We start from the raw sequence: 23,924 nt of genomic DNA, 5'->3' as shown, positions 1-23,924 counted from the left end.
GTGCCAGGGCCTCTCTTTCTCAGCTTGTCTCTGTTTCTCTGCCTGTGTGCTTGCTCTCTGACTCTCTGCCCCTGTCTATCCAATCTCTCTCTCTCTCTCCCCTCTCCCCTCTGCCTCTTATCTCTCTCCAACCCATCTCTCTAGCCTGAAGGCTTTCCAGTTGGCCCCAGGTCTCAGCAGAAACCAGAAACGAGGGCAGGGCTGGGGAGGGACAGATGGAATGTCAACCCCGCACAGGCCTTTTCTGTATCTAATCTCTCATCACCGCCCGATCCTGTCCACTCAGACCAGCCCTGCACAGTAGGTACTAGTATACCCACTTTATTAATAAGGAAGCTGAGGCTCGGACAACAATTAAGTCGCTTGCCCAAGGTCTCAGGATGACAGTGCGCAGACCCAGGACTTTAATCTATACCTGTCTGATCCCGGATATCGCAGATCTGGGTCACCTCCCTGACCCCAGCCCGGGAGAAAGGACCAGGACTCATTTGCCCTGCGGGGTTTGCCCAGCGCCAGAGGCAGTTCATCTGGAGTATCTGCATTGCTGGAGGACAACCTTTTACCCAAAGGAATGAAACTATTCCAGGAGTTGGGGTGAGGTCTACACTGGGGAGAGGAGGCAGAAGAAATCCCCCTGCCCGTTCCTGCTCTGTTTGGAGCCCTGCACGTGGCCTCTGACCTGCACACACAGGGTCCTAACACTGAAGCCTTTTGGTTGGTGAAGGAGGCCATTGGCTCCAAGCTCTGGGCTGTACATGTTAAAAGGTGTTCCTCAGAAAGGGGTTCCTCTGCGAGGGAGTCTGGGAAACGCATCAAGGAGAGATGCGCTGGCTTCTTGGCTGCAGGACTTCGAGAGCCGTCAAGATGCTCAGGTTCACCTCTGGGACCCCAGCAGGATTGGGAGGCTGCTGGCCAGCCTTCTTTGCTCTTGGAACCCTTTGTGCATTAGCATCTTTTTACAGAAATGCAGAACTGACAGGCCCTGTGGGTAGCCCGGAGTGTGGTGTGAAATGTGTTTGGGGCATGGCTGCCACTTCTTCCCCAGAGGAAGCAGAATGTGGCCTGGTTATAACAGTGTGGGGTTTGGTCAGCAGCTGTTACACAGGGACCGAAAGGCTTGTGGCAACATACATAGTCATGGGTGAGTCTGGTCCCTCTATCCACTAGGAGGGTCACTGTGCTACACAACTTCAAAGGGGAACTGTTCTCATCATAGTCCATGGGAATGGTACCTCGGAGTTGTGCAGTGCACGACCCAAGCAGCCGAACATGACAGTACTGGTCCTGGCCCTCAGCATGGTTGTCTGACTGTTGCAATAGCCTCTCTGTTGACTTCCTATCTCCAGTCTGCCACCTTTGGTGTCTCCTGCCCCCCACCTCTCCAATCCTACCCTCCTCCAAGTCCCTTCTCCCCTCAGCCAGCTGCCAGGGATCTACAAGTACCCTCCAGCTGTGCACAGCCCTCGGAGAGGAATCCTGTCTCTGAGATGGGTGCATTATATTGTCTCAGGCAAATCACTTACCCTCTCTGGGGCTAATGTCTCCATTTGTAAAATGGAGATAAAATATTTGGGTTATATATATTTTTTATCACTAGATTCTGAGCTTCCAGAGGCCAGAGGCTGTCTGTCATTCATCTCTGTCTCCCAGTGCCTGGCACATCCTCAGTCTTGGTGACTGGTCACTTGGACCAAAACCTTTCTGCAGCTTCTCCTCTCATGTTTGATCAATTCACCCAGGATTTCTCGAACCCTACCTGCCCTTCCTACTCCTAAGTTTTGCCATGTTCTCTCCCCTAGAATTCTGCCTCCAACTCTCACCATTTAGGGGACAGCTCAGCTGCCCCCCAGAACCCTCACTGGAAGCAGCCTCCCCCTTTCACGCCTGCCCCTCCCCCATGGCCCTGCCACTTCTGCCTGACCGGGGTTGGGGGGGGGGTTCCTTTTGTCCCAGCCAGGCTCCTCTGTTGTTCGAGGAAGAAAAGGAGTTGGCACTTCACTGTACCCTCTTGGGGTTCCCAGAGCCTGCGTGGTGCCAGGTGCGGGGCAGGGCTCAGGACAGAAGGACACAGTGAATGAGAAACTGGTGGTGGCCATGGTGCTTTTTCCTGCTTTCTGGTCTCTCTCAGGCCTCTCTTAACGGAGGGAGGAAATCCTGGGCAGCATGATCCGCCCCGCCGCCTCCCCAGCACCGGCCCAGGCTGTGCCAGGACAGACCCGTGTGCTAATGCCGACTTGGGGAGTGGGGGTGGGGCACTTCAAGTTCAGGTTTGGGGTCCATTGAAAAAGTAGTCTTTGGGTCTGGTGGAGAAGGAAGCACATTGGAGACCCGTGTTTGATGCCTTGGCTTACTCGGCTCTCTGTTGTTTAAAAAAAAAAAAGCATTTAAAATGCCGAACTCAGGACATGACCCATTGTAAGTGGTCAGGGTCTGCTGTCCATGGGAGGAGGTGGTAGCTGCCCACTGAGAGCATGGGCTTTGGGATCAGGAAGACCTGGGTCTGAATCTCAGCTCAACCCCTTCCTAGTGAGACTTTGGGCATGTCCTGTCACGTCTCCAGACCTCAGTTTCCTTGTCTGTGAAATGGGCACGATCCTGGTGCACGCCTCTTCAGGCTCATTATGAGGATTCAGGGAGATCCAGTTGAAGCCCTTGGTGTCAGTTAGGATGTGTTGTTGGCGTCTGACAGTGAGACACAGGGCTAGAAACATTGGTGGCTATAAATATTTCTATTTTGTTTCTATTTTCTGGCAAAAAAACATGAATTTCTTGGACCTCTTTGTTTTCTCTCGCTTTCCATGACTGGCAGTAGCAGGTGGCTTTTCTCTGCGACGATCTTTTCACGGAAACAAAATTGTGTTTGTGTTTGATATCACTTCATAGGAGTGATCGCACTTGACTAGTAAAGAACAGCTCTGCTGTAAACCCCAGCTGGGCCACGTGCTGAGCCCTCACCACCCGCAGCCCCCACCCGCAGCCCCCAACCCCCCGGTCCCCTACCCACACACCCCCATGGACCCCTATCCACGGCAGCCCCCTCAGCATCCCCAGCCCCTCAGCTCCCTGCCCCTAGCTCCCCAGCCCCACAAGTCTGAAAATACCTTAACTATTTTAAGGCAAATTCGCCACAGAGGAGTAGGGGCACAGGTAGGGCAGAAAGGTCCCTCCCTACACACAAGCCTGAGCCTGGCCTCTGACTTAAATCAAACACTATCCACATCTCCATCCTCCCCCAATGACCCTTCGGTCAGGCCCCAAGGAGCACAGATAAGAACCACCGCCACATGCCCGGCTTGGCCGTAAGCCAAACAGCCAGTCAGAAATAGATGTGTAGGACTCCTCAATCTGGTATGCTAATATCCCTCAGGAATGTCAAGGAGGGTGACAAGACTTGGCCAGGGAACCCTGTCTTCCCCACAGGAGCAAACTTGGGAACTGCTGTCACCAGCACTCCAAGTCCTTCCTATTGGAAGTGTGGGCCACGGATGGCACGTGGGACCCTGTTAGAACTGCAGACTCTAAGGCCGAACCCAGACCTGCTGAACCTGAATCTGCATTTTAACAAGACCCCGGGTGACTCATTCACATGCTCCTTGAAGTTGGAGATGTGCACTGCCGGTCACTGGGTCCCGACCTTGGCTGCACACTAAATCACCTGGGAAACTCAAACGTGCTGATGCCCCAGGTCCCACGTCCAGATCCGGATTTCACTGGCCTGAATATCAGCTCAGACGCGGAGAGTTTTACATGCTCCTCGGGTGACTGCAATATGCAGAGTTTAGGAAGCACTGCTCTCAGTCTTATCGCTGGACCAAAAGCTATTTTATTGCTTGTGTTTGTGAGTAGGACTTGGTGAAAGGAAGGGTGTGGGTTAAGGTGGCCCTGGGCAGCACATGGAGGGGGAACATAAGAGAGGGTCAGGAGTGTCAGCTTGGAAATGCGCAGGGAAGCGTTTAAGGCCTTGGAGCCGCCCCAGTGAGGCCCAGGGGAACAAGGCAGTGTCCCAGGTCCCAGAGCTGGCTGCTTGCAAAGCCTGACCCAGGACTCACTTCCCTGACACCAACTGCCAGTTAGTGTCTGGGTGTTTAGAGTCACTACCTCCACATTTTGGGCCCTGAACCGAAACCTCAGCTGGGTTCTGATCAGCAGGCTGCCTCTGCTCTGCTCCTGCTTTGCGCGCGGGCTGCTGGCGCAGGACTCCAGCAAATCATCTCTGAAGCCAATAAAGCTAAATCCACCAAAGCCGGAGGCGTTAACACATTGTAACCACGGGCCTCATCCCGTCGTGATGAACACCGACTGCGAGGCAGCTCAGCTCAGCAGAGAACGGGGTCTCCAGACGGGTGGGGCCTGAGCGCCAGTCCTGCTGCTGGTCAGCTGTGTTGCCTCGCACTGACCCTTCTGCCTCTCGGGCCTCGGTTCCCTTATCTGTGACCTGGGCACGACAGTACTCCCCTGCTGCAGGGAGCGTGCAGACTGAGACACGGGACAGAGGCGCAAGCAGGGCCTGGCAGGTGTAGGCACCAGATCAGAGTGAGCCGGGGTTGCTGAGGGCTTCGTGTCACGTGGCATGGCCTCGGGATACCAGCCTCAGTCCCTGGGAACACCCTGACCCCCCGGGGCCAGGGGCCTCCAGCACATACCTTTCACCTCCCCTGCCGGACACACAGGCTCCATCGCCATCCCACGTGTGTGTTTGGGGGCTTCGAGGAGACCTGCACTGTCAGTGTGGGGGACTCCCCAGCCTTCCTGGGCTCATCCAGCAGCAGAAGGTGGCCACGCTGGCCACCCTTGGTGGCAGTCTTCCCACCGCGTGGGCCCACTCACGACAGAGCAGCTGTTACTGTCATGGTTATTTTAGTTTCAGTCCTCCCTCCGGGAGCCCAGAAGTAAAAGGAAACCTTAGCTCTGCAGCCTTGTTACTGAGAGCAGAGAAAGCGGAGGGGGTGGTGGGTGAGCTTGCATCTTCTCGGCTGGGGCTGCACAGGCTCAGAATCGCAACATCTCAGAAGACAGAGCCCCAGCCACTGTCCGATAATGACACTTCAGATGACAGGTGGGGAAACAGAGCACACAGGGTCCAGAACTTCCTCAGTGGTGAGTCAGGGCCGGGTTGGAACCTGGTTCTCCTGGCTCTGGTGTGTAAGGTCTTTCTCCTGCCTCCTATGACCACGGCAGCCAGGGAGGAATTAAGGGTAGTTGATTCAGAGACCTCTTCTCTTTAGCCAGTGTTTCCATGTGAAACGCAGATCCTCGAGCCTCAGTGCCAGACTCAGGATCTGGGGTGGACCCGGGGATCTGCATCCTGAGGAAGCAGAGTTTGGAATCGTGGCTGCGGACTCTCCCCATTGGTCCCAAAGCCCCAGGCCTGTGCTCCGGGCGCCTCCTCTCTCCTGCATCAAAACCCCAGCCCCTGACTCATCTACTTCCCTTTAAAGCATCACTTATGTGGCACACCCGACAACAGTGGGTCCCAGAGGAAGGCGACATAGACAGGGTCCTGTCATGGAAAAGCACATTCACCCTGGACCCAGGCAGCCTGGGATCGAATCCCACATCTGCCACTTCTAGTTGTGGGCCCTCAACACGTTTCTTCACTGGCTGGTGCCTTCGTTTCCTCACCTGTAGGTTGAGGAAGTGATGCCTCCCTCCTGAGGTGTTGGGAGGATTAAATGAGTTGGTATAAATAAAGTGCTTAGGTGAGTACCTAGCACTTAGTGGAGTCTGTTCGCTATTATTATGCCCATTTTACAGGCTGAGAAAATTATGCTGAGAGAGGTTAAGAGACTATCCCAAGGTCACACAGCCTCTAAGGAGCAAAACTGGTTGAGGCTTCGACCCTTGTCCCACCTATTCCCTGCCTGGGTGTCTACACCCACTTCCGCCGGCCAACTGCAGCTCTGCTGGTGGATTACAGACTGGTGAGGAAAGACAGCCCCTACCTTCTACCCCCTTACCCACTCTGGGTTAGGATGGAGTCCTAATTCCATTAGCCAGGAAGGCGGTGTCTGGAAACCAGATGGCCATACAGAGCCACCTTTATCCCAAAAGTCTCTCCTGGGGACAGAGGCTGCTGGGGACACTGCCATTCTCAATCTCGAAAGCTCAATGTTTGTTACAGCAATGCCTATTTATGCTCAAAGCTTATTTTCAATTTCTGGAAGAAATTGCATTTAGAACCTTTGTGATTTGGTCTAAGAGAATGTGCTCAGACATCAGCTCTCTTGGTCCTCGGGTCAACAAGGCCACTTCCTTGTCTGGGGAAGCAGTAAAGTCCAGGTGTCCTTAAACCCAGTGTCCGCCTGGAGCTTTCTGGTGTTGGGAAAGTGGTTTCTTCCTGGTGCTCCCCTCCCCCACTCCCACCCTCCATCTTTCTGTGATTTAAGTCTCATCTGAGTAATTCCCAGGGGATTGGAACTGGGGAGTTTGGTCCCACATCCGGCTGATGCTCACCCTCAGAAATGGCTCGGTGGTACCTCTCTGGCTGCTCTGAGGACTCAGGAACTGAGTGAGGCCATTCAGGCCCGTGGAGAGCCTGGCCCAGGGCCTGGCCGGCACCGCGCCCCCCTCTTCCCGCCGCCTACCCCTCTGCCTCTCAGTGGCCTGGGGAAAGGCAGCTCCGTTACCATTCTTTTTCTCTTCTTTCATCCCTGCCGTGATAGAATCTGCCCTGAACGGTCAGTGCCCGGCCAGCTCTCAGGGCCCATTCTAATGAAGGTAACTGAATGCCCGGGCAGCTGAAACTGGCCCTTTGCAAAACAGCCAGGGGAGGGCTGCCCCCGAGGGCAGAGTGTGCCAGCTCTTGTTTGCCTTAGCCTGGTATTAGAGCTGGGCTGGGCCCTGCCGCGCTGACAGAGGGGCCCAGGAAGGGGGAAGGGGACAGAGAGCAGGTTTATTTGGGGTGAGCTGGGCTGGCTCATGGCAGTTTGCTCTCAGTACTTTCGGGAGTTGGAAAGGCAAACATTAGATTTGGGTCACGCAGGGGTAGGCGGAGAAGGAGATGGTCAGATTAACCAGGATTCTGCTGCCAAGCGTGGGGGCTCAGGGCTCTGAGCTCCAGACTTAGGACCCTTCTCATCAGAGTTTCTCCTGCCCTCTTTCCTTTCCTCCTTCCCTCTGCTCAGAACCCAGAACTGCAAAGCTGCCCTTGGGCAGACACGTGCCACCACTGTCCAGGGCTCCTTTCCCTGGACTTGTGAGGCCACAGCAGAGCAGAAAAGGCCTGGGAGTCAGGCAGGCATGCGTCAAAATCCAGGCTCTGAATGTCCTTGGGCAGGTCGCTTAATCGTTTCAAGCCTCAGCTTCCTCATCTGTGAAATGGGAAGAGAAGGGCATCTACTCTGGTGCAGCCACGTTTGGTGGGGACCTGAAGCTCTCTTACAACATGTGGAATCATCTTTAAGGTAAAGGATCTTTTGCTTTTGCAAATTTTACAAAGCACATGACCATGTGAACATGGGGGAAGGGCCCATCCAGAGCACTGGAGGGTCCAAGGAGTGGAAGCTTCCTTGGCGTTATGTGTATACATCCACCTGGTCGAACCATGAAGAATCACATACTCTGGTATTTGTAGAGCTCCTGGAACAGGGCCTGGCACAGACTAAAGCCCTTGTAGTGTTAACCTTCAGTTTTTTTACCTCTCAGGGTTGTCGTCAGCATTAGGTGTACGCAGTGCAACGCTCGCCACCCCCACGCACGGTGCTGGCAGGTGTGTTCATCCATCCACTCACCTAATAGTACTCATAATGGGCCGGGTGCTATGCTGAGGTCTGGGGCCAAACGGTCCCTCCTGGAGCCTTCAGTTTGGGAGGGGTAACCGGGCCGCCAGTTAATTACACAAATAGGCAATTCCAAGTGGGATGGTGGTGATGTGAGAAAACTACGTGATACCTCAGGGGAAAAAAACTGAGGAAGTAGAGAGGAGGGTGTAGCTCAGTGGAGGAGGGCATGCCTAGCATGCATGAGGTCCCGGGTTCAGCCCCCAGCACCTCCATTAAAAATGAATATAAAATAAATAAATAAACCTGATTATTCTCCTCCCTGCGAAAAATGAGGAAATCATTTGACTTGGGATATAAGGAAAGGTCTCTCCTGAGACATTAAAGGAAGGAAAGAATTCTTATTCCTCTAATTTCTGCATGTCCATCTATAAGGCAGTCTGGCAAGGTGACCAGGTCCAATTAGAAGCTCAACAGATGTTTCCTATTTGGTCTCCTTGACAACTCTGAGACGAGAGGATGCAGACCAGCAGGGAGAGGTGGTTTTTCCCGGGGCTGCGTGCGTACTAAATGGTAGAGCTGGGACTTAAACCTCCACCGACCGCCTTCTGGCTCTCTCAACCCCACCACTTGGCTGGCACAGGCACGATGCCCTTGCAGGCTCAGGTGACCTCATGATCTCAGAGGTCACATTACCGCTGCTACCAAAGTGGCTGTGACCTCCCTGGGGTATCAGACTCCAAGAGCAGCCATTCTCTCAGACTTGGAGGGCCCTCCTGGCGTCCTCATGCACCTGCATCATAGGTGCAGCTGCACAGACCCAGCTCCCGTGATGGTAGACGGCAGCTCTTCCCTGACTTTCTGGTCTACCCCTTTGGTGCCCTTATTGCTGGAGGGGCCGTTGATGCTCTGTTACTTGTTAGCTTGGAGGCCTGGAGTGTGACGCATTCAAACCATTAAGACAAAGGTCAGAGTTCAAAAAACGAGTAGGGGAGCAAGAAGGGCCCAAGTATTGGACCCAAAAAATCATAGTGAGAGAATGAGCTTATCCCTGGGCTTGACAGGCAGAAGGGGGAAGAGGTGATGTGTAAGTCTCATGATCCAATGGAGGGAAGCAGGTATATAGCAGGTAGGCTGGGGGGTAGGATGGGGACTGACACCCCTGAAGCATTTACTAGGTGTCACCCCGTCTGCTAGGTGCTTGAAACCTCTTCCTGAGGGGTCCTCGTAACACTCTTGTGTGGTAGCCACTTTAATCTCCATTCACAAATGTGAGCGCTAAGTCTCCGAGAATCAGATGAACTTATTAAGGCTCATTCCTGAAGCTGACAGGAGCTTATGGAGAGGCTCATTATAGAGGTGACAGTGGGCCACCTCGTAGACAGAGTTTTCTATGTAAGTTTTTTTTTAATTAACTTCATTGTTTTCAAATACAGAAACTTGTCATATTTCTGTTATCCCTTGTTAAAAGCTGAGGCAAAGGTGTTCAATTCCTGTGTGACAGAAGTATGTCTGTGGGAGAAGAGAGTTTAGAAAGTGTCCAGGATTGTAATATTTGCACTTGAAACTCAGGACCAGAGCAGCAACGACGGCGCACAGGTATTGAGGTCATGGGAACCAAACGCTTTGGAGACCTTGCCCCACGTAAGCCCCCAGCTACCCCATGAGAGAGAGATGATATTATCCCCATTTTACAGCTCATGGGACTGAGGCTCAGCTATTAAACAGGTTGCCCAAGGTCACTCTGCTGGTAAGTGGTGGAGCCTAGACTCACAGTCAGGTCTATGGGAGAGGAGGGAGCCAACCCTGTCTCAGTCCTGCCTTGAGCAAGCTTTGATGGGAGCTGGTGAGCAGGTGGGAGCTGTAGGACTGGGTGATGGTGTGGTGTTGATGGAAGCAGGATTAAGCCCTTGGTGTGATAATGAAAGTCACCACTGTGTTACTGTCCAGCTGGCCAGCCCGTCACCTGGCACCCGAGATGGCAGTGCGCTCCACAGGCGGGATCTGGACTTGTGCCCAAAAGCAGGTGGCCTTGCCGGGGGTGGGGTGGGATGCCTTGGCTTAAGCCCTCAAATGCAGAGTCCATCCCCCCGAGGTCAAGTCCCCAGACCTTGGCTGAGCATGGCCCTGGGACAGACTGGGGCTGGGAGACAACACAGTCCACCTGGAGGGGCTCAGCCTACGGGGGAGGCAGACACCGAAAGAACCACCGTGCAGAGCTGTGTGAGGAATGTTCCAGCTGTACTTGGCCCCTGGGCACCTGGTGAGGGAGCAGCTGCTTCTGCCCTGGGGGGTCAGGGCAAGTGCAGGGAGCAGGCTGTGCCAAACTGGGCTTTGAAGGCCGAGTCCTGGTAATTCTCCTGAGCACCTCCCCATTGCCTCCACTGTGTGCCCCCAACACTCTTCCTCTCCAGAGGAGACCCCGTTTACTGACAAGGCTCAGCCATGCACTCATTCAATAAATACGCGTGGGGCACTAGAGGTCCAACTGGTCCCTCCCTCCAAGAGCTTTATTCTAAGGGGAGAAGGCAAGACCATACACAGGAAAACAGTCAGTAACGTAAATGCAGACAGATGGGCAGGGTAGGGGAGTCTCTGGAGGTGACGTGAGGGATGGAGGCATGTGAAGCTGGGGGTGGGGCAAAAAGCAGGGAAGTGTAAAGGCACTGATGTGGGAAAGAGCTTGGTTGGTTTGAGCCGTCAAGAAGGCCACTGTGGCTGGTGAGGGATGGAAACAGGGAGGCTGGAAGGTGGAGCCGGGCAGAGATGCCTGAGAGCAAGGGGCGGGGTGGGGTGTGGGGGCCTTTGGGGTTTATCCTGGGTGCTGTGGAGGCCAGGCGAAGGTTTTCAGTTGGGAAGTGACAAGGCCTACTTGGTGGTTTTTGTTGTTTCGTTTTGTTTTGTTTTTTGTTTGTTTTTGCGGAGGAGGGTAATTAGGCTTTTTAACTTATTTATCTTTAATGGAGGTACTGGGGATTGAACCCAGGACCTTGTGCATGCTGGGCATGCATTCTATCGCTGAGCGATACCCTCCCCCCAAGATCTGCTTGGTGGTTTAAAGAGCTCTCTGGGGTGCATATGTGAAGACAGCACTGGCATCAGGGTGACCAGGTGATTTGTCTAGGTCTACAAGAAATTTGTCCAGGGAAGAGGTGGTAGCAGCTTGGCCCAGGATTGTGACAGGCAGGTGGCGAGAGGAAGTGGGCTTGGCTCCAGCTGACGGGGTTTGCTGATGTCAGGGGAGGAGAGAGTCATTAAGGACAAGCCTGAGGTTCTGGCTTGGGCTCCTGGGTGGATGTCGGGCAGTGTCCTGTGCTGAGCTGGGGGGTCGGGGGGGAGGGGTGGGGGGAGAGGGACTGAGGGAGGCAAGTGGGGTTTGGAGGGAAATTCAGCAGTTGGGTGTGGACTTGGTACTCGAGATGCCTACTAAAGACATTCACAGGGAGCAATGCACGTCCAGATCCCCTTTAGATCAGAACCCCTCATTCTTGCATCTGCCGGGGGTGCCGGCTACAGCAGACCCTCCCTAGGCCACAGCCAAGGGGGCTGCCTGGCCCCAGATTACAGACTCTTCCTGGGGGCATCCTGCATCCCACAACTGGTCCAAGTATTAAGTGTTTTGCCCCCTTGCCTCTTTGGCGCTGAAGGGCCATCCCAGCTCCAGAGCACCTAGGGTACCAGGCCTTGTTACAACGGCATTGCTGTTCACGTCTGACCCCACCCCATCCCACTTCCCTTGTGCCCTCGCTGGTTGATCCCTAAGACGCTCCGCAGTAAATGTCTTCCATGGATAGTTTGGATACAATAGTCGGGACCTCAGGGGAGAGGTCCAGGCTGGACATAAACATTTGGGAGTCCCAGAAAAAAGAGAATTCACTCCTAGGAGGAAACCAGGAGTGCAGGCATCCTAGAAGCCAGGTTGAGAAAGTGTTTGAAGGAGCGAGGTCCACTGGGTCAGATGTTCTGGGGAGAGTTTAGGTGGTATGAGGACCCATGTGGCTCTGGTTTATTTGTTTCCATCCTGTGGTATTTAGGGAGAGATTTTTAAAGCTGAGGATCATCTGGTGAAGACATGAATGAATGGAGAAGGGGAAAGGAGAGAGAGATGGGGAGGGGGGACAGTGGGTGGGAGGTGGTTGCAGGGGCAACGAACCTTCGAGGGAGTAGGGTCCAGGATCTGAGGAGAAGGATCCATCTATGAACCACACCTTGAAGCAGAAGGAAGGCAGTTAAGGCACCTGCACAGGTGTGCAGACCTGTGGAGGGGACAGGAGGCGGGTCCCTTCCGGTCTGTGGATTCTTTGTTAAGCACAGTCATCAGCAGTGTGTGAGTGTGAGCGGCAGCGGGGAAGCAGTGCTGGACTGAGAGGAGGAGGGAACCGGATTTAGCCCGTGGGCTCCCAGCTGGCAAACGGCAGAGGTGTGATTCAAATTCAGCCCGAAGCTAACTTGAAACCCTGATCTCTGGGCTTCCGTAGCTGGAAAAAGCACAAGGAAAGACATTCCAAGCAGATGGAGCAAATGTGTCGAGATGTGGTATGTTTAGCAAGTAATAGATGGAGTAACAATAAAAATAGGGACTGAGCTACCGCTGTGCTAAGTAGACTTCTGATCTAGTCAGACTCCACTGCGCCACTGGCCCACACCTCGGAGCATTATTCATGCGTTATTTCATTTAACACCCCCCACCCCATCCCTCAGTAACCCTCTAACACAGATACAGTTTCTCCTCCTTTTTTTCAGATTTGCAAATTGCCTACTTGCTAAAATTTATCTGTAATCCCCAAATCAATACTCTTGGTTTTTTTGGGGGGGTGGTAGTTAGGTTTATTTATTTATTTGTTTGTTTTTTTAATGGAGGTACTGGGAATTGAACTCAGGACCTTGTGCATGCTAAGCATGTGCTCTACCACTGAGCTATTTCCCTCCCCCCTGCACCATTTTTGTACTCACGCACATATAAGCTTAGAGAGATGAAAATTCGAGTTGCCCAGCTAGGGGCAAACAAGATGTGACTCTGTCTTGGCTTTTCAGCTCCTACTGTCAACAGGTGTCCTTTCAGCAGTCTTTTCAGTGCCATGCTTTTTTTTTTTTTTTTTTTTTTTTTTGTGATTTGGCTGTTTAAAATGACCCCCAAATAGAGTGCTCAAGTGCTGTCTAGTGTTGCCAAGAGCAAGAAGGCTGTGCTGTTCCTTAGGGAGAAAATGTGGGTTAGGTAAGCTTTGTTCAAGCATGAATTATAACTCTGTCAGCTGTGAGTTCAATGCTAGTGAATCAACAACATATATCAAATATCTCACCTTTAAACATAAACACGCATAAAACAAGGAATGCATTGATTGGCTGATGAAAAGGTTGTGATCAGAGGCTGGCAGGGATCAACTGGAACGCTGGCTGTGGGAGGTGAGTAGCAGAACTGGGGCTTGAACCTGGCTGGCCTAGCACTAGAGCGCTTCTCAGCCTTGAACATGGCCTTGTGGTCTAATGAGACAGCAGGGGCCTGGCCTGGAAGAAAGGTTTCTTTTTCAGCTGCCCCAGGGGCAGCCCCACCCTCCCCTGCCCTGGCCGCCTCTGGGCTCCGGCCTCTCCGGCATCTACCTGAACACAGCAGCTCCTTCAGTCCACCCGGCTGTGGCCACAGAGCCCTGCTGGGTTGTGGTTTTCCCCTAAGTGGGAGGAACACTGGCTCAGTGTCCAGGGGAGCAGGGCCTTTGGTTTCCTCTTTTCCAAGCCCGGCCCTGGAAGGGAAGCCACAAAGGAGGTGTGTGTGCCTGAGAGGGAGGCCAGCTCCAGTCTCCAGATGAGCCCATCCCCCCTGTTTATTCAGGGGCCGTCTGGCCTCTCCTGGGTGGGTCCAAGGGAGCTGTTGGCTCTGGGCCCTCCAGGAACCACGTCCAGGACCCGGCTGCCCGCCTGCCCACCATTCCCCCAGCCCCCCTCCCTGCAGCCCTCCTGTCATTTGTGGGGCGGCTGCTTTATTGTGGGTTTGGGGTGTTTTTTCATGCCAGTATTACTAAGATAATTTAGGAGACAATTGTGGGCGACTGTGCTTTCAAAGTGAAATTACAAGCCCTTCAGGGTTTGTCCCTGAAAAAAGATGTAAGTTTGTCTTCATCCACTTCCAGCTTTGCCTAAAAATTACTCTCCCCTCCAGAGCAGGCTAAATTCCTGAGATTAATGCCTGCCACTGTGGGGCGTCCTGGATGCAGGTCCTAATTGGCGGCTGACAGCAGATAGGCAGGGAGGGCTCACAGGACTGTGCGGAGGAGCAGTGACCGTGGTGAGTGGGGCTCAGAGGGCCAGGGACCCCACCCTGCCCTGCCGGAGAGCAGCTTTGGAGGGCAGGCTGCCGTCCAGCACAGCACTGGGGAGGGTTGGGTGGACCCAGCAGGGAGTGCAGCCCAAGTGCCAGGCTGTTGCGCCGAGGAAGGAGCCTGGGCTTGAAGTGAGAAGAGCCGGGCACAGGATCCCACGACCCTCCCTGAGCCACTGTGTATGAAAGCTGCAGCTCAAGGACACAGCTGTCGGGGCCACAGAGGCAGAATTTGGACCCCAGCATCTCAAATGTGAGGCCACTGGTGACTCACACACCCAGCACACCGTGTGTGCACATGTGCTGATGACTGGAAGCCCTAGGTGTCCAGCGGTGCTGGGTTGGGGGTGGGTTGGTGGGGAGCAGCCCTCTGGCATCAAAGGGGACTGAGCTCTTTGTGTCTCATTCTTCTGACATCTCTGGGTGCCTGGCCTATGGTTTCTGCTTGGTGAATGTTGTTTGAATAAATGCATGAACTAGTGAATGAATGAATAGTCTTGGTTCCACTGTGGTTGTTTTGAGGGAGTTATTGAACAATCTGAGCCTTCTTTTTTACATAAGGACACTATTTTTTAAAAAACTTTTATTGAAGTATAATTGATTTGCACTGTTGTTTAGTTTCCAGTGTACAGCTAAGAGATTCCATTATATGTATTTTTCATATTCTTTTCATTATGGTTTATTACAATACATTGAATATAGTTCCCTGTGCTTGGACCTTGTTGTTTATTTTATATATGGTAGTTTGTATCTGCTAATCTTAAACTAATTTGTCCCTCCCCACCTCCTTTCCCCTTCGGTAACCATAAGTTTATTATTGATGTCTGTGAGTCTGTTTCTGTTTTGTAAATAAGTTCGTTTGTATCCCATTTTAGATTCCATATATAAGTGATATAATGGTATTTGTCTTTCTCTTTCTGACTTACTTCACTTAGTATGATAATCTGTAGAACCATCCATGTTGCTGTGAATGGCATTATTTCATTCTTTTTTATGGCTGAATAATAGTCCATTGTGTAAACAGACCACAACTTCTTTATCCAGTCATCTGTTGGTAGAAATTTAGGTTGCTTCCCTGTCTTGGCTATTGTAAATAGTGCTGCTATGAACATTGGGGTGCATATGTCTTTTTGAATTGGAGTTTTCTCTGGATATATGCCCAGGAGTGGGATTGCCGGATCATATGGCAGCTCTATTTTTAGTTTTTTAGGGAACCTCCATGCTGTTTTCCATAGCTGCTGCACCAGTTTACATTCCTGCCAACAATGTGGGAGGATTCCTTTTTCTCCACACCCTCTCTAGCATTTGTTATTTGTAGACTTTTTAATGATGGCCGTTCTGACTGGTTCTGATGTCAGTTCTGATGCCTCACTGTGATTCTGATTTGCGTTTCTCTGATAGTTAGCAATGTTGAGCATCTTTTCCCGTGCCTCCTGAGCCTCCCTTTTTCGGGTGCACAGTCTCTGGGGTCAGCTGTCTGTGTTCAAATCCTGGCTCTCCGCTTACTGGCTTTATGTCAATAACCTCTGTGAGCCTCAGCTTCCCCATCTGTAAAATGGTTAATACCTGCCTCTCAGGGTTGTAAGATGAAATGAGTTAATACCACGCGAAGCACTTAGAACAGAGCCTGGTGCATAGTAAGTGCGATATAGGTATTGGCTATTCATATCTTTAAAATGAAGATAATAGCATCTTGGTATTGTGAGGGTGGATGTGTTGGGAGCCTGGTACGTTGTTTTCCCAAGCGTGTTCCTTACAACACCAAATCCTTGTGTTGTTAGATGTTAAATGAGAAGGGGTCCTGTCCCAAGCTGGACAGCCTTAAGAAACTCCAGGTTAAAACAAAGCTAGACAGGTTTCTCTCCTGCTGAGATGCTCTGTGACATCTTCAAGGGGTAGCAAAGAGGTTCGCCTGCTGATTCGACCACTGAGCCCTTTTTTGCTTTCAGAGTGGGATAGGGGCTCCATAAAACACATTTTTGGTTTCTTTTTTCTTTTTCTTTTTCAAATGGAGGTATTGGGAATCCAACCAAGTAACTTGTGCACACTCAGCGTGTACTCTACCAACTGAGCTATACCCCCACCCCCATAAAACACATTTTTGGAAGCAACAAATACTTCTTCCCTCCTTCTCTCCCTGGAGCCCTGGCCCCATCCTGCTTTTCTCATCCAGTGTCACCCAGGGAAATTCCAGGATGCATCTCCCTAAGCATGGCTCTGGGGTAGGACGTAGCAGCCAAGTCCATACCACACGGGTGCCCAGCCCTCCACTCTCATTCGGTCTTTTGGGCCAGCAGACTGTCATTGCACCTTCAAGGGCAGGACACTCCCCTGGAGGTATCACAGAGGTGCATGTGGACTCATCACAGAGGCCTGGAATGGGCTGCAACTGATGAATATAATGCAGGCTTGACCATGGACGCCTCCCCAAGGATAAAGGAGAAGAGCATGTGGCTCTGACTTGCTCACGGTCTTTTATCATCCTTATTAATTAGTCTCTGCTGCTTCCCAGACCATTCAGTTGCTGTCAATAAGCTGGTTATGCAATAAGAGAGGCAGCTGGGAGTCCTGGACGTGGTCCAGCAGATCTGAATGTGGACCTTGGCTTTGCCACCCTGGCCAGAGCACTTAACCCTCTCAAGCCTCAATTTCCTCATCCATAACATGCGTACAGTAACATCTATCCCACAAGATCGTTGGAGTAAAATAAATGAGAAGAAATGAAGTGACCAGAACATTATGGACCTCCAATAATTGGTAGCTGTTATTAATAATAAGCTTCAGGGAAAGGGTCTCTCTCTGGTTTCAGAGCCCCTGTCCAAGGCTCCTGTTAGGCAGAGAGTGTCTCTTCAGAGCTCAGATCTGATGCGTTCTGGAAAGAGGGCAGCCGGATCTTGAAAAAAGCCTTTCTCATTTCCATGTTTCTCTCCTTTCAAATGCCCGTCTCAGGAACTTCAGAAAAGACTCCTGCTAATTGACAACTAATCAGACCCTCAGCTCTCCACTGTCTGTGTGTGAGTGGTCCTCAGTCCCATTCGGGGCCCCAAACACTCCCCAAGTGCCTACTGTATGCCAGACATGTTAGTAGCTAGAGTCCAAAGACACCAGAGACATGGACCCTGTCCTTAGGAATGGCATGCAGTACGGTAGGGAGCCTGACAGGAGGCCCATCTCAACAATACAGTGCGTTCCTCACAGTAACAGAATTTGTGTTTGAGGCAAGGAAATCATAAAGCCAAGGAATAATGTATTATCACTGGAGGAGACAGGCAGTTCACGCCAAAGTGGGGTTTTGAAGAATGAATAGGAGTTTGCCTAGTGAACATGTTGCAGAAAAATGTGTTACAGCTTGGTGTTACAGCTCAGTTATGACAGCAACCTGGATCTGGGCGAGCGACCAAGCAGCACTTGGAGAGTTGGAGAACTCAGGTTTATTACGCCAGCAGGCCCAAAGGAGTTAACACTCCAAGCTCTGGACCCCATCTGTAGGTTTACACAGGCTTTTATAGGCTGCCATTTAAACTTTGCAACATCATATGTAAATAATGTATAACAAAAGTTGACTAATTAGGAACAAGCTTTGTAGAAATGGACTAATCAGGAGTGAGCTCAGGGAACCAACAGAATTTTAGGGGTAAGTTCCACTTTCCTAGGAGTAAGCCCTTTCAGAGGCAAAAAGTGAGATAGAGCCTCTGGGCCAGGGAACCGGATGATGCTGGCATGAGAGTAGTGGCCCTGCCTGGGGGTCCTGCTGGTCTTTGTTTTTGGGGCTTCCCACCTCAGACAGAGGAGGCAAAATGTTTGATTCTCAAACAGCCTCCCCAGTCTATTCTCAATCACCTCCCCTTTTTGGGGTTGGTGTGTACCCTTCTGCCATTAGCAAGCTTTGTGACTGTGGTTAAGTCATTTCTTCTCGCCAGGCCTCACTTTTCCATTTGTAAAGTGTGATCTCTTCTAGCTTTAATGTGATGCGATTTATGTCTATAGGCCTAGATGATAATAATTTGTAAAGAGTTATCCTATCTGCAAAAAACTTTCTAAAAGTGGTTGGCATTGTTTGAATGCACAGCCCAGCCTTACAAATTTAGTTGTACGCTTTCCATTTGACTGAAGAGGAAACAGGCTCAGCGAGGAAAAGTGACTTGCCCTTTGCCTGTCGGTGGCAGAACCAGGCCTCGCATCCAGGTCCTCTGACCCTAAGTTTGCTGTTCCCTCTGCTGTTCCACACAACCTCTCATGCACCCCACAAGCCTGAAATCTGTCTGTGGGTTGGATATAAATGATCCTTGATGGATCACTGGCCTTGCGCAGGCCCCCCGTCCACTGCTACTGCTGACAGAGGGGGCAGGGGAAGAGGAGGAGCCAAGGGCACCATGAGCAGAGGATGCCAGGCCCCACCTAAAGAAAGAGCATAAGGGAAAGAGGTCAGCAGGGTGAGGGGCAGGTCGGACCCTGGAGGTTGTCAGGTGGAAGCTATTTTAGCGTGATAGCAGGACGAAGTAAGTCCACGACAGCAGACAGGGGCCCAGCTGCTCTTTCCAAAAGCAAAAATCGGCACCTAAATTCAGGGTGACAGTAGTCCCCTGCCCCCAAAGTCTCTCTGTCGTTCTGCTCTGGTTTCCTTCACAGCACACGTCTCGGGCATCATGCATTCACGTACCTGTTCATTGTCTGATTCCCTCACTAGGAAGCTAGAGCCACAAGAACAGAGGCTCCTGATTATACAGGTGAATTTCCAGCACCTCGAACAGGGTCTGGCACATAGAAGGTGGCCCTTAAATGTGTGTGAGTGAATGACAGAATGAATGAATGAACGATGCCTTCCCCTGTGATCGCTCCAACCCCCACTGTAGTCAGCGAGCCTTTGGTAAAGTGGTTCTCAAACTTTGCTGCATTGCAGTCACCCGGAGAGCTTTAAAAACGGTTAACGCCTGGCTCCCACCCCAGCCATTTGGATTCAGTTGCTACCCAGTAGGACCTGGGCATTGATTCTTTTTTTTTTAAGTTCCCCCAATGAGTCTACTGTGCAGTGCGGTTTTGGAACTGCGGCTGTGTTATTCACTCCTAAAAATCAGAGATGTGGGCTGCCAGCTTTGGGAGGAGGCAGGGATTGGGGGAAGAAGCATTTGAAACAGGGAGAGTTATTTATGCTCTCAAGGGTTTGCAGTCACCTGATGTTACCAAGACTTGAGGAAAGGGAAGTTCTTCCTCCTTGCCCTAGTCAAAGAAGACCTTGTTCGTTTTCCTCCTCACTCGCCACTACCTCCCCCGAGATGACTGGATGAGTCAGAGGAAACACACGTTCGCTCACCATTTTCCCCTCTTATTGGGTTTGCATGAGTAAGAAAACCCATTGTTTACATGTGCACAGGTTGACAAGAATAGAGCTTTGCCATTCTGAATACTCAGCCCTGGTCCACAGTCAGTAAGACCTGGTCCCGCCCCATCTGCACAGCGCCCAGCCAGATGTCAGACAGGAACCCAGCCCCCGGGACAGACTGCTGAAGGCATCCCAGCCAAAGGACAGTCACCAACCCTGGTGTTTGCCAGTGGAAGGGGACTCGTGTTTCCGGGGCACACACCTGGGTCCAAGGTCTGCTCCTGGGCTAGCCTAGTGTTACAGAGTGGGGAGGGACCTTAGTGATGGGCTGACCAACCACAGCTTTCCGGAGGAGGGACTGGTCCCGGATGCCTCTTCTTCCCTGGCACAGCGCAGGCCCCCTGGACAGGCCCCTGCCAGAGTGGGAGGGCTCTGAGATTCAGGTGTTGCTCTCGTTTTTCTAAGCGGGAGGTTGGGAATAACTTTCCCTCGCGTTAAGAGGCCTCTGCGATCCCAGCATCCTGCCAACTTCCTGAGTACCTGTTTCCCTTTCTGAAGCCACTGCTTGAGTCACCAAAGGTTGAATTTGTCACCTGGGAAGGAGGGCTGAGACTTAGCAGTTGGGGCTTATGCTTTCTGACTTCGGAGTCAAGGAACCTCTAAAGAGGAGGTTGGAGAAGACAAGTGTTTGTGGCAAAGTCTGAGCGGGCACCATGGAGGGTTTTCCATGCAATGAGACATAGCTGGTGATACTGTGTTGGGACAGAAAGAATGTCCAGGGTGTGACCAGGTCTGACGGATGTTGACAGTCCTGACTGATGACTGATGTTCGTCTTGGAGATCCCTAGGAGGGATCCCTAGTGAGGCCCAGCTCTCATCCTGGCTCTGCCGCTAACTCTGAGGAGCCGTGAGCAGAGAAGCCATTTCCCACCTCTAGGCTGTTTCCCTGTTAGGGAAATGAGTGGTTTTACTAGACTAGGGATATGAAGCAACTTTAAGCCATGGAACTCTTTGTTCGTATGAAATTTCCTGTGGAAGTCTACATGTAAAGCCAGTAGTGGTGGGGCTGTTCCTCTTGCTTATCTAGAGCACACTCCCCCCACCCCACTTTAGCAGGGTCTGCCCAGAACCCTGAGGGATCCCAGGAACCCAGCCTGAGAACTGCTGGACCTGGTGCTTCACCCCACCCCCCACTGACACCCCCCCCCCTTCCCCTCCAAGCTCTAGCGTTGTTTGTGTTACTGTTTTCTGTTTGTTCATTTGCCTAATGTTGGTTGGCATCAGTGGTGGAGCTGATGTTGACACTGGGTAACATGCAGAGAGCTCTTGTCCTGTTACAGTGATGCCACGCATGCTCAGCCTGGCCTTCCGTATGGCCCCAAACACGTACAAAACATTGCCTCTTTACACCATCGGATGCCGAGCTACCTCCTGCGTGGTGATAGCAGAAGTAGACAGAGGTAGGTAGCTGTGCTACAGAGAAAACTCGCTCACCTCGCCCAGCACCTGGATCAGCCACGTGACCACGTGCTTTCCGCCCCCATCTGTTTCCGGAGGGTTGTTAACTCCTGTTTCTCTCTGGATTTGGCATTCAGCATCACGCAAGTATGCTCATATTGACAATAGCAGTTTTATGTTTTATGACATAAAAGGAATTAATCAGAGTGACTTGCAGTCTGAAAATTACTCTTGGGTACACTCCCTGGTAGAGGGTTTCTGTTGTTTAATGAGGCTGTTCTTTCTCCTGAAAAGACAAGTTAGACCCCTCAGGAGACTCATAGCGCTAGGCAAATGTGAGGGAGTCACCTCCCTGCCACTTGCCACCCCCTGCCTGTCCCACCCCATCAGTAGGAGGGAGAGGGCCCTGCGCTGGCAGTCAGGAGCCTGAGTTTCAGTCCCTGCTCTTCTGATGTCTTATCATGTGGCTTTGGACCAATTCCCAGCCTTCTTTGAGCCTGTCTTCCCATATGTAGCATGGGGGAAGAGTACATTAGATACTTACCCAGAGAGTCTTCCCAGCTTAAATGGTCAGAGTCTATGCTGAGGGAGCAAGGTAGCTAACTCAAGACCTTCCTTGCTCCCAGCCTTATAGGTAGGACTGTGCTCAGAGGCAGAACTGTGTAGCCTGATAATTCTCTCCCAGGCCCCATTGGGACAGAGGATGCCGAGTCCTCTGGGAGCCCTGTCTGGGCTAGAGTCCTTAGTTTCCACATTCTGTTTCAGAAACAGTCGTCCCCCTGTCCTGAAACTATCACTGCTTCCCTGAACACTGGGGAGGATATCAGGGCCTCTCCATAAAGTCAATGTCCTAAATTCTCCCGAGAATTCTAATCCTCCTGAGATTCTAATCCTCACCCCAGTTCCCTCCCAGCCTCTTGTTTTATGGTAATGGATAATGGCTACCATTTATTGAGCACCTGCTATGTGCCAGACCCTGCGCTAAGTATTTTATGGGTTCTGATGATGAAAAAAAATTTTTTTAATGGCGGTACTGGGGATTGAACCTAGGCCCTCGTGCATGCTGAGCACATGCTCTACCACTGGACTATTACCCACCCATGTGCCCTGATGGGATTTTGATCTTCACAGTAATCCTAAAATATATACTCCTGTTATGGCTCATTTACAGATGAGGAAATCAAGACCCTGGGAATGAAACTTGCCTGGGGTTATCCAGTTACAATGTGGTAAAGTCAAGATATGACCCTCGGCTCTGGCTCCAGTGCTCATGCAGCAAATCACTAGGTCAGACTGAGGCTCTTTCGTGCCACTGGTAGTAACTTGGAGCTGCTGTTTACTGAGTCCCTGCAGCATGGAAGGCATTATATGAGGCACTTACTTTATCATTTCATTTAAACTTCACAAGTGGAAGAGGAAAGGTCTTGTTTCCATTTTGTAGAGGTGGAAACTGAGGCACTGAAACATTAAATGACTTCCTCATGGTAAATTGTAGAACTGGCAGGCTTCAAACTTGGTGTCCAATGCTAGTGTCTTGGACCCTCCTCTCTGTCATGCTACTTTTCAGAAAACATACCTGGAGATGCACCGCACCCCACCATTTTGGGGAGGAATAAAGAGGAACCACTAGCACCACCCTCTCCATAGAGCTCTGGAAAGTGTCCATCAGCCTGCCCCTGGTGGGGGAAGGGAGGGGACTTGACAGGCCTGACTTTCTCCCTTGAGCTTTGCTGGGAGAAAGCCAGGACCCAGAGAGGTTATGATTCTCTTCCCAGTTCTGGGTGACCGTGTCATGTGACCTGCTTTCTGGCACCCCATCCTGAATTAGGGGCAGCATGAGACTCAGAAGAGAACAGGGGAAATGGAGATAGAACCTCCTGGATTCAGCCCCACCCTAAAACCTCACAGGAAGTGGCCGAGCTAAGGCCTCAGGGCAAGCCCAGGGTACATGGGCTCATCCATGCACCACACCTTTGGTGAATTCCTAAAATCAAGCGTACTCGCTGGGCCAAGGTGCACAACAACCCATGAGGCACAACCCGTGCCATTCCCATTTTACAGATGAAGATATTGAGTCTGAGATGTTACATAACTTGACCCGAGACTCACAATCCTGGCAAACAGGATTCAAACTCAAGTCTGTCTGATCCTGAAGTCAGTGCTCTTTCTGATACACCACAGTGCTCCTGTGTGTGAGACAGTGGGGGTGGACACAAACTAGGGTGAGAAATAGTCTGTGGCCTCCACACGAGATCTCTGAAGTGCAGGGCATGAGCAAGGAGGAGAGGGTCAATTGTGATGGAGTTTCTACCTCATCCAAACTGCTCCAGCCTCCCCCCGCCCATGCAGCCCTTGCCAGGGCCCCCCCTCTAGCTAATGCTGTCCCTTTTGGAGAGTCCCCAGCAGGTCTGGGAGCCCCAGTGGGATGCTTTGCCTCAGAGACAGGCGCTGGAAAACAGAAAGGCAGCTGGGAATTTATTTGCAAGGGAGATGTTGGAGATAAGGAAGTTGAGAGCAAAGAGCCTGAGACAAGGGGACTGAAAAGCTGTGTGTGTGTTGTGTGTCTGTGTGTATTGGTGCTGGACCAAAGCATCCAGTTGCTAACAGGCCCTGCCTATACCAAAGTGTTGCCATGTTGGTCAGTGAGGACTCAGGGACAGCAAAGGTGGCTTCATATGGGCCAGAGCCAGTTAGGAAGATAAATCTTCTCCCCACCCTCCCCGGTTACACAATGCAACATCAAGTCAAAGGGAAACCACACTTGCAAAATTTGTTGGTTTACAGTTTGCCTTCTTTTAGTCCAGAGCATAGTGAAGAGTTATGAGGGAGCACATTGTTGACAAATTACATTTACTAGGATCCAACAGAAGGGGTCCGTCCTTGTTACCGCTTCGTTCTTTGTATTCTGGTTATAAAGACAGCTTGGACTTTACACAAAAATAATGGGAAAGCTGTGGGTGGGATTCAGGATGAGAATCAATTTAGGAGTCAGCAGGCTCAGGCTGGTGGTGGTGGTGGTGGCGGTGTGAGGCGAGGGTGGGGTTGGGGGTTGGCAGATATTGGTTCGGTTCCGCAATGTGAACCAGGAAGCGGTGACAGCAAACTGAGAGTAGCC

The 23,924-nt window shown here is 51.6% G+C and overlaps 1 protein-coding gene across 2 annotated transcripts in view; it reads left to right on the top strand.

Annotated features, from left to right (window-relative positions):
* RAB11FIP4 (RAB11 family interacting protein 4) overlaps nt 1-23,924 on the top strand; it is a 106,798-nt gene that overhangs the window by 45,261 nt on the left and 37,613 nt on the right. The gene's annotated exons all lie outside the window — the stretch shown is intronic.

This window comes from Camelus bactrianus, chromosome 16 (genome assembly GCF_048773025.1).
Source record: "Camelus bactrianus isolate YW-2024 breed Bactrian camel chromosome 16, ASM4877302v1, whole genome shotgun sequence".
In the NCBI taxonomy this organism is placed as follows: Eukaryota; Metazoa; Chordata; class Mammalia; order Artiodactyla; family Camelidae; genus Camelus; species Camelus bactrianus.
This window is presented reverse-complemented; position numbering and strand designations above follow the sequence as displayed.